We start from the raw sequence: 10,231 nt of genomic DNA, 5'->3' as shown, positions 1-10,231 counted from the left end.
AGGGAAAGAAGAAGCAAAATTATCTCTATTTGCACATGACATGATTATATACATAAAAAGACCCAAAGGTATCCACAAAAAAACTAGAAGTGATAAGTGAATAGAATAAGGTGGCAGGATACAAAAATCAACATACAAAAAATCTATAGCATTTCTATATATGAACAACAAAAGGACTGAAGTAGAACTGAAGAAAGTAATCCCATTTACTATAACCACAAAACATATAAGATACCTGGGAATAAATCTAACCAAGTCAAAGACATCAATAAGGAAAACTGTAAAAATCTTTTAAAAAGAAGTTAAAAGTTACCCCAAAAAAGTGGAAGGACATCCCATGTTCCTGGATTGGAAGAATTAATATAATCAAAATGGCCATCCTACCCAAATTAATCTACATATTTAATGCAATTTCTATAAAATTACAAGAGACATTCTTTACAGATCTAGAAAAGACAATCATAGAATTTGTCTGGAACCACAAAAAACTCTGTTTTGCTAAAGCCATCCTGTGCAAGAAGATTGGAGTAGGTGGCATCTCACTTCCTGACCCCAAAATATAATACAAAGCCATGATAATCAAAACAGCATAGTATTGGCACAAAGGCAGACATGAGAACCAATGGAACAGGGTAGAAAACAGATGTGATAACCCAATCCCAAGGCATACAGCCAATTAAATTTTGATAAAGGTCACTGTTCAATCCAGTGAGAAAAAGAAAAAGTATTTAACAAACGGTGCTGGAAAACCTGGATATCCACCAACAGAAAGATGAATCTGGATTCCTATCTCTCACCATTAACAAAAATCAACTAGAAGTGGATCAAAGATCTAAACCTAAGATCTCAAATGTAAAACTACTGGTGGAAAATACTAGGGAAACTCTGGAATGCGAGTTTAAGCCACCGGGTTGGGGACTCGAACGGAGGTTGATAACGTGGGAGTCCAGCGACATAGCCATTATGCTAACTGCTGGTCCTGGCAAAGAATTCTTAAATAAGACCCTCAACGCACCAAAAATAGACAAGTGGGATTACATCAGATTAAGAAGTTTATGCACAGCAAAGGATTCAGTAATTAGTGTGAATCAACAACCCTTCGAAAGGGGGAATAATTTTGTAAACTATACCTCAGATAAGGGACTGATAACCAGAATACAACAGGAAACTCAAATGGCTTACCTGGAAAAAAAGGATTAACCCAATTAAAAGATGGGAAAATGAGCTGAATAAACAACACTCTATGGAGGATTTACAAACAGCCAAAAAGCATATGAAAAAAATGCTCAACATCCCTTATCATAAAGGAGATGCAGATCAAAGCCACAATGAGATACCACCTAACCCCAGTCAGAATTGCTAAGATTTAAAAAACAAAAAACGATAAGTGCTGTAGAGGCTGTGGTGAAAAATGAACACTTCTGCATTGTTGGTGGGAATGTGAATTAATACAGTCATGTGGAGAGCAATATGAAGGTTCCTCAATGACCTACAAGTGGAACTACCATATGATCCAGCAATTCCACTCATGGGTATCTACCCAAAGGACATGAAAAGGTTTAGTTGAAAAAGTGCTTGCACATCTATGTTTATTGCAGCATTATTCACAATTACTAAGACATGGGACCAACCAAAATGTCCACAAACAGATGAATGGGTTGAAAAAAATCTGGCACATAAATACTGTGGAATACTACTCAGCCATAAAATAAAAGACTCTGGCAGAAAGTGGACAAATATGGAAGATTTACTGCTGAGTGAAGCAAGCCAGGCTATGAAAGAGACATCATATGTCTCCACTTAATGTACAATGACTGTCCACACTCATTGGCGGAAACTGAAAGATTAGATGATATAGAAGCATGGAAAATGGTTACAGACACTGGAGACAATGTGGGAAGAGAGTAGGAAATGGGTGAGAGGGAGAGGAAAGTAATCAAAGAGAAAAATAGAGAGACAAGACATTTGAGGAACACAGAAATGAAGGATGGTCTGTTGATGAGAACATGTGTGATATCTTCAACTGGACTGATGGGAAGTGTGTTCATGTTGAGTAAATTCATTTTACAAGCTGTAGTGATATACAGTAATTGAATGCATAAAATAAATTAAAATAAAAAATAGAAATAATAGGTCTCCCAATTATTCTATTAGTAAAGAATTCAAGATTGTTAACTCCTATGGTATGTAGCCAAATGTTCACAATCCTTCCTTTACCCTAGCTGTATCCATGCTTTCTTCAATGTTATTTGGAAATTCCTCCCATCATAAGGTGGAATATATTTTCTTTACTTTTGAATTTCAACTTGTTCGGGGAAATGAAATACAGTATAAGTGACAATATACTAGACCTAAGCCTAAGCCACAAGTTTTTCATGCTTCCATTTGTTCTTTGGAATCGCACCCTGTTGCTCTTGTGTATAAGTCTGGGTTCAGGTTGCTGGAGAATAAGAGACCACATGGAGCAGAAAAACACTGTCCCAGCTCAGAATTTTCTCCCCCATCCAGTGCCCAGCCAGCTCTGCAGCTTATGGTGATGCAACAGCCCAAGAGGAGCTACCCAACTAAGGATAGCCCAAATTGCCAGCTTAAATAACTTTGAGTTAAAATGGTTGCTGTTTTAAGCCACATTGCACCAGGGGGTACATGGTTACGTGGGAAAAAAAAAAAAAAAAAAAAAAAAAAAAAAACCCTTACTGATATGCTATGAATAAAGCAAACCATCCTAACTTTTTATACTTGTCTAAATATCTGTGACATTGTAGTATAATGATCTCTATTGTACAGAAATTAGTTTCATTTTCTTTTTAAATTTCTTTAATCATGACAGTGAGCATATGTGCATTCATAAAAGAAAAAGAGAGAGAAAGAGAAAAAAAGACTTGTTAGTGTTTCTCAGCATATGGCTATTTCTTTTCCTCAGCATTCTTTATCTCTTCAGGATCCTGTGCACATGTGCACACACCTGGCATGTTTCCAAATCCACCCAGGGATCTGAACCTTTCATCAGCCATGTGGCTTCCAACCCCAAATCAGCCATGTGGCTTCCAGTACTGCAGTTCCGTTTGTCACTGACTGTGCCACCAGGCTGGGCTTGGTTTCGCTTTCTTGTGAGTCCATGACTCTTTCTGGGAAATCCCAGATAACTGCTATTGCTATTAATGTTTGCCCTAAGTAACATTGAGTCTAAAGGTAAATAGAGATTAATCTAGCATATCTGGCAGTAAAAGTATCTCCTTTTTGTACCCTTTAGCTAGGGCTCTAACAAACAACTTTTAAAAGTAAATATTGGCTGTACATAAACATTACCAAAATAAGCAGAAAGAAGTAAACACATCTGTTAAATGTATCACTTAGTGTTAAATAGATACAAACAGAAGTTGTTTGATAGAATTTAACTGCCTTTTTTATGTTCAAATTGATTTTTGAGCACAGTTAAAATGTTATTTTAAGGCATGGCTTAACCATAACACGTGGAGAAGAGATTGATTATGGGGACCTAACCTCCTGAGAGGCTGATAATTATTGTAATAAAAATTAAGTTGAGAATGTTTGCCAGTATTTATATTTTCTACCAATTATATTTGCTTTGTATAAATAAGATCTAAAAAGATTTGGGAAAATAATGGATGTAGACAAATTCCCCTTGGAGCTGGCAGATTATGTGATGGTTAAGGTGCTGGACTCCCACACGGCTGACTGCAGTTCAAGTCCCAGACCCGGTGGCTTGCTTTCTCACTTCCCTTCTCTTTCTCTGTCTCTGCCTCTCTCTGGTGAGCATACATGACCTATAGCAAATTTTAAAAAATAAGAAATTAAATAAAATAACTAAATAGTTAAAAAAATTCCTCTTAGGAAAACATAAATTAGTCTTTAAAATTAAATTAAGTATCAAAAATAAAATAATATTTATATCCTGGTATTCACAGAAAACTATAACCTGAAGAAATCGTGGTGCTCCAATAAAAATCAAAATAATTTCAAGATTTCAAGTACTCTGATAAACCTCTCAGGGAGCTATAGTCAATCTGTTTTTTGATTTTAGGTTATAAGTGTTTAGAAGATCCACTACCTGTAAAAAAAAAATTAAAATTAGTAACAATAAGACAGTCCTGTGGCCTAGTGGCTAAGGGAGCCAGATACCACATAGCTGACCATGTGGTTCAAGTCCTGAACCTGGTGACTTGAAAAATGTGCCAGGCATATATGTGTAAGTGCTTAACATCCCAACTGGGTGGAGGAATGGAAGAGAATAGATTGTGGCATAACTATGCCCTATTACGAGAGGGAGGTGCTTTCTCTCTCTTTCTCTTTGTTTCTATCTAGAAAATGTACATACCTTCTAGCAAAACAACAACAACAAACAAATGAAAACAAACCCAAAGAACAAAAACAAGACCTAATGACAATGATAGTGGGACAGTTTGATTTAAAACAGTAATACATCTTTAAGCCATGACGACGATGTAGTTACATTAGAGAATTAAAAAAAAAAATCTCTAAAAAGTTATGGCATTCATTATACTGGCTGTGACGTATCTTTTAATCAATATGTAAGTTGGTTACATAGGACAGTATTTCTTGGCACAGAATATTCTTTATGAGCTATTCCAGAGAGATTCTGTCTCCTTCAAAGAGAAAGCAAAATTTGTCATCTAAATATATTTTTTCATATCTAGGTTTTCTAATTCACAGATTAATGGGAACAGAACCAGACTGAACAGTTTCAATTCTTGTCAGAATCACTGGCATCAATTGGAGTACATCATTTCTACTCAAAGGAGAAAATCAAATAAATAAGAGACTGGGACAACTTTGTTGCTCAATATCTAAGATATGCAAAGAATGTTTACAAATTAACCTTTAAAAGACAGAAAATCCAAGAGAAAACATAATAACACAAGAAACAAGGAAGCAAGATGAAGTCATTCACTATCTGGGTCCTAGAGGTCTAATTCAGTGCCTGACACAGAGTAGTTGCTTAGTTAATATTGAGTGAATGAAGGGGAAGGCAAATGATCAAAGATTACATGAAGATGTGATACCTTGCTAGTAATCAGAGAAATTAAAAATAAAATGACATTAGCAAGGCACTTTAGAACTATTAAAGGGCAAAATTAGAAAGTCGAATAAGTAGTTTGAAATGGTACAGATTTGGAGAACTATAACCCCTCATAGATAGAATTTAAACCCCTGTGACCATTTTGGAAGGCATTATAGCAGTATTATTCAAATTTAAGATGCTTATGATTCATCAGTTTCATGCTTGAGGGATATATTCAAAAAGAAATAAATTTCTGCCAGGTCTACTAGGAGCTATGCATTAGCTTGTTCAATTAGTAATGATGAACAGAAACAGAGATGACTTAAGGTAACAGAACAGAAGATAACCTGGATATCTATCTAGAGCAGAATGAATGCATAGAGTATTTATATACACAAGGAAACCTGTATAAATTTTATAACAATATTAAGTGGAAAAGACATGGTTATGTTGCTGGACTCCCATATAGCAGACCATGGTTCGAGTCCTGGACCTGGTGGCTTCAACTCACGCCGGGCATGTGTGCATGCATGCCCAGGATCCCGAGAGGAGAATGGAGGAGAAGGAATTGTGGCATGGCCATCCCCCCTGGGGGGTGATTTCTCACTTTCTCTCTCTCTGTCTGACTGGTGAGCACAAGCGTTCCCTATAGAAAAAATCTCCCCAAAAAAAAAAAAAAAAGAAAAGAATAGCAAAATATTATTTGAAGAAACATAAACATAAATAATTATTTTTTTTAAAGACACATGAATCAAATTTAAAATGGAGGCCTGCATAACATGTGTGAACATTAACTGGTATACTATAAAATAAGTGCTCTATTTTTCTGAAGAAGTATACTATTATAACAACCAAATGGTAAATGATGTGCATTTGTCAACCCTTTAGTGAATGCGTTTTGTGGAGTGTGAATGCTAGGAGAAGATTGATTCGATCTCATCTGGAGTGGAGCTCAGTTTGGTTTTCATTATTGCTATGGTTACCTTCTTCATCCCACTAACTTCAAGGTCCTCCAGCTGTGGATTGGCTGGACTTTTCTCTTAGTGTGAGGCCTGCAGTGCTAGAGAGTTTTTATCAGTGCTCCTGCTCCACTCTAAACTTTCAAAGGGATACCTAATTACCCATGTCAATTCTGTGGGAATCTCTATGTTTATATTGTCCTTCTTTGGCAAATCACTGAGTTAGTATCATGTTGTAGGAGAGTTCTTGGTTATCCTAATCCAGCATTAGTCTTACATTTCTTTGAAAGAGATTCTTTAATTATATTTTACTTCTCAGCAACGTCTGTCTCTTCTTCTTCTTTTTTTTTTTTTTTTTAGAGAGAGAGAGAGATTTTTGCTATAAGGCACATGCACTCACCAGAGAGAGAGAGACAAAAAGCAAAGACTCACCCCCCAGGGGGGTGACCATGTTGTAATCCTGTCTCCTTTATTCTCTCCTCTCAAGATTTTGAGTACATGTACACATGTGCTTGGCAGTTTTAAACCACTGGGTCCAGGACTTGAACCACGGTCAACTACATGGAAGTCCAGCGACTTAACCATTATGCTATCCATTGGTCCTAACAACTCATCATTTCTTACTCCCCCAACTTTCATTTTTTCCTCAAAGAGATTTATTATTTTTTCTTATTTCTGAGAATTAGCTATACTAAAGGAAAAATAGTTATTCTTAATTTACATAATTAATATGGAATTGTTATGTCTATGAGCTGGAAAATATTCACAAAATTGTATGCTAAACATTTTGCACATGTAATGATATTTCGAGGGCTATTGTAGGCCACTCATTTACTCTATCGTTATTAGCCGCTCACATAATTTGGTTGTGATGCATGGCTAAATGATAGTATGACATAAATTATTCTCCAACAAAATCTTTAATATTAAAATGAATGAAGATTTTGATCCTTGAAGAACACTAATAAACTAGAAACTACATTCCTGAGCCTTGAGATAGTTTGGGGTCACCACATTAAATCTCTGTGTTTGAGTACTGCCAAGTGAGGAACAAGATTGAGGAGGCTGGAGAGTAATATTTGTGCATCACTTGGTTACACAATGATTTTTGCTGAAATGCATCCAGATCATACATCTGAATCTCACAAAAAGAAGCAAATAAATTATAAATGACAAAAACTCAAGTAGAATACATTTATACCATTATCATTGACATGAACTTGATCCATACTGATTAGAGTATTAGAAATTTTACACGATTTTAAGGACAGACAGAGCAGGCACAGAATGGTGTCTTGAAAGCCCCTTTTTAATAGAATGCCCATGGCTAAAAGCATGGCCTTTCCTCTGACACATCAAGAACATTTTTAAAAATCATACCTTTAATCTTAAGTTAATCTTTTCCCCTCAATTATATCAACTCAATGGAAGTCTTATTAAGATTTGTACACTCACATTACAGACAATGCATGAAGCTTGTCTGATGCACAAAATTAGTAAATTCAAATTTGAAAATTTAGCCTTAACTGAAGTGACATGACATACTCAAATTTGCTTTTCCATGATTAAGTAATTTTATCATTATTTCAAATTACTTCATCCTCCGAACAAACCAACATTCTCTCATAATTATCTCAACATCTGTTAGATACAATAGGTTCTCTGTTTTTGTTTTGTTTTGTTTTTGTTTTAAACAGAGATTTTTGCTATAGGGCTTGTGTGCTTGCCAGAGAGGCAGAAAGAGAGAAAACGAGAAATCACCCCCTAGTGGGAATGGCCATGCCAGAATCCCTTCTCCTCCATACTTCTCTTGGAATTTTGGCCACACATGCATACACGCCTGGTGTGAGTTTCAAGCTGCCAGGTCCAAGACTCCAACCATAGTTGACTACATGGATGTCCAGCGATTTAACCATTATGCCATCTGCTGGTCCCAAGTTATCTGTTTTTAAAATAGGCAATGAGGGGACCAGCAAGTGGCATGCTGGTTAAGGCGCTGGACACTCCCACATGGGAGACCATGGTTCTAGTTCCGGATCTGGCGGCTTGCTTTCCCACTTTTGCTCTGCTCTCTCTCTCTCTCTGTCTCTCTCTGGTCAAATTAAAATAAATGAATGAATGAATAAATAAAATTGCATAAACAATTCTTTAAAAAAAATAGGCAATGAGAAGATGAGATTCCAATGCAGAGTTCTTCTTCATATGCTTTGAAAGATAATGATGACAATTATCCATCTATTCAAATGTAAGATAATAGCTGAGCTAGAAGTAGTTGTTATCCTTTCTTCTAACTCATTCATGGTTTTGAAAGTTACAAAGCCTTGTGAAAATATAACACTACTGTTAAAGCCTACACAATTTTGAGTTTCTACCCTCAAAACAAGAATCTAACATGTGCTTAAGGGAAAGAAAACCACAAACACTTTGAAAAATAAAAATTATTTATTGCAAAGTACATGATATATGTAACAATATTGAGAATATTTACAATATACTTCCCTAGCATCAGATGAAAATGTGTAAATAAATTTTATATTAAAGCTAATATTAATTATATCATACACCTATGTATGAATAATCACCTTCCCCCTTTTATTTTTCTTTTTTTGGAGAGGTTTTTGCTATAGAGTGCATGTGCTCGCCAGAAAGACAGAGAGAGACAGACAGAAAGCAAGAAATCACCCCCCAGGGGGGATGGCCGTGCCACGATCCCTTCTCCTCCATTCTCCTCTCGGGATCTTGGGTACACATGCACAGGCGCCTGGCAGGGCTTAAGTCACTGGGTCCGGGACTTGAACCGGGGTCGACTACATGGGAGTCCAGCAATACAGCCATTACGCTAACTGCTGGTCCCCTCCACTTTTTTTTCAAATTTTCTAGAAGGTATATGTGCTTGCTGGAGAGAGAGAAGGAGAGAGAGGGAAAGTGAGAAAGCACTCCCCAAGGGGATCATCATGCCACAAACTGTGCTCAGTCATCTCTGCTTTCAGGATTTTGGGTATCCATAGCACATGAGCTGGTTGTTCTTTACATATGCTTCAGCCTACTTGCCAGAAAAGAGGAGGATCTTTATAGCGCAACTGATTAAATTGTTTGGGAAAATTGTATGTATGACAGATATGCAGGTGTAGTCAGGCATGGTGAGACCAGCACATTACATATGTACCCAACATTTTGTGGTTTTTGTCTTATTTTGAGGTGTTAGGTCCTGTACTTGTTTTTTATTTTTTAATTTTATTTTAATTTCTTTTATAATCAATCACAAATGTCTCTTAGCTTGTAAAGTGAATGTTCCAACACAAATACATTTCTCACCAGTCCAGTTGGGGATACTATACACATTAAATAACTCATTTGTCCTATAAATGTCTTGCCTCTCTATTTGTCTCCTTAATGTCGTCAGACTCTCCTCCTTCTTCTAACCTCTTCCCACACCGTATCTGTTATCTAACCAATATCTATGTTTCTATATCCTCTAGTCAATCGGTTTTGGCCATAGAGTGCAGATAGTCGATATATATTAAGTGGAGACATACAATGTCTCTCCTTTATAGTCCGGATTGCTTTACTTAGCAGTAAATCTTCCATATTCATCCACTTTCTGTCAAAAGGCAGGGTCTTGTTGTTTTTATGGCTGAGTAGTATTCCATAGAGTACATGTGCCATAAATTTTCAATACATTTCTCTGTTCATGGATATTTGGGGTTGGTTCTATGTCTTAGCAATTGTGTATAATGCTACAATAAATATAGATGTGCAAGCACTTTTCCCACTAAGCATTCTTCTGTCCTTTGGGTAGATACTCAGAAATGAGATTGTTGGATCATATGGTAGTTCTATTTGTAGATGTTTGAGGAATCTCCATATTGTCCTCCAGAGTGGTTGGACCAATTTACATTCCCACCAGCAGTGTAAGGGAGTTCCCCTTTCACCGCATCCCTGCCAGCACTTATCATTTCTTGTTTTTGGTTTTTGTTTTAAACCCTATGCTTGTTTTGTGTCCCTGTGTAATAGTTTTTAGGTAGGCATGCCCATTCAGTTTTGCTTTTGTTTGTTTTCATTAATTTGAAATAAAGGTTAGTCTGACTACAGATAAAAATTCTACATTAGTTTTAAAAATCCTAGATTACTGTCATTATTTCCTTTCTACCAATTCTTTTTTCTTTTCTTTTCTTTTCTTTCTTTTTTTTTTTTTTTTTGGGGAGGCTTTAGCTATAGGGCGTTGGCA

Source organism: Tupaia chinensis, unplaced genomic scaffold, assembly GCF_000334495.1.
Source record: "Tupaia chinensis unplaced genomic scaffold, TupChi_1.0 Scaffold000005_1, whole genome shotgun sequence".
Lineage (NCBI taxonomy): Eukaryota > Metazoa > Chordata > Mammalia > Scandentia > Tupaiidae > Tupaia > Tupaia belangeri.
Note: the sequence above shows the minus strand (reverse complement) of the source record.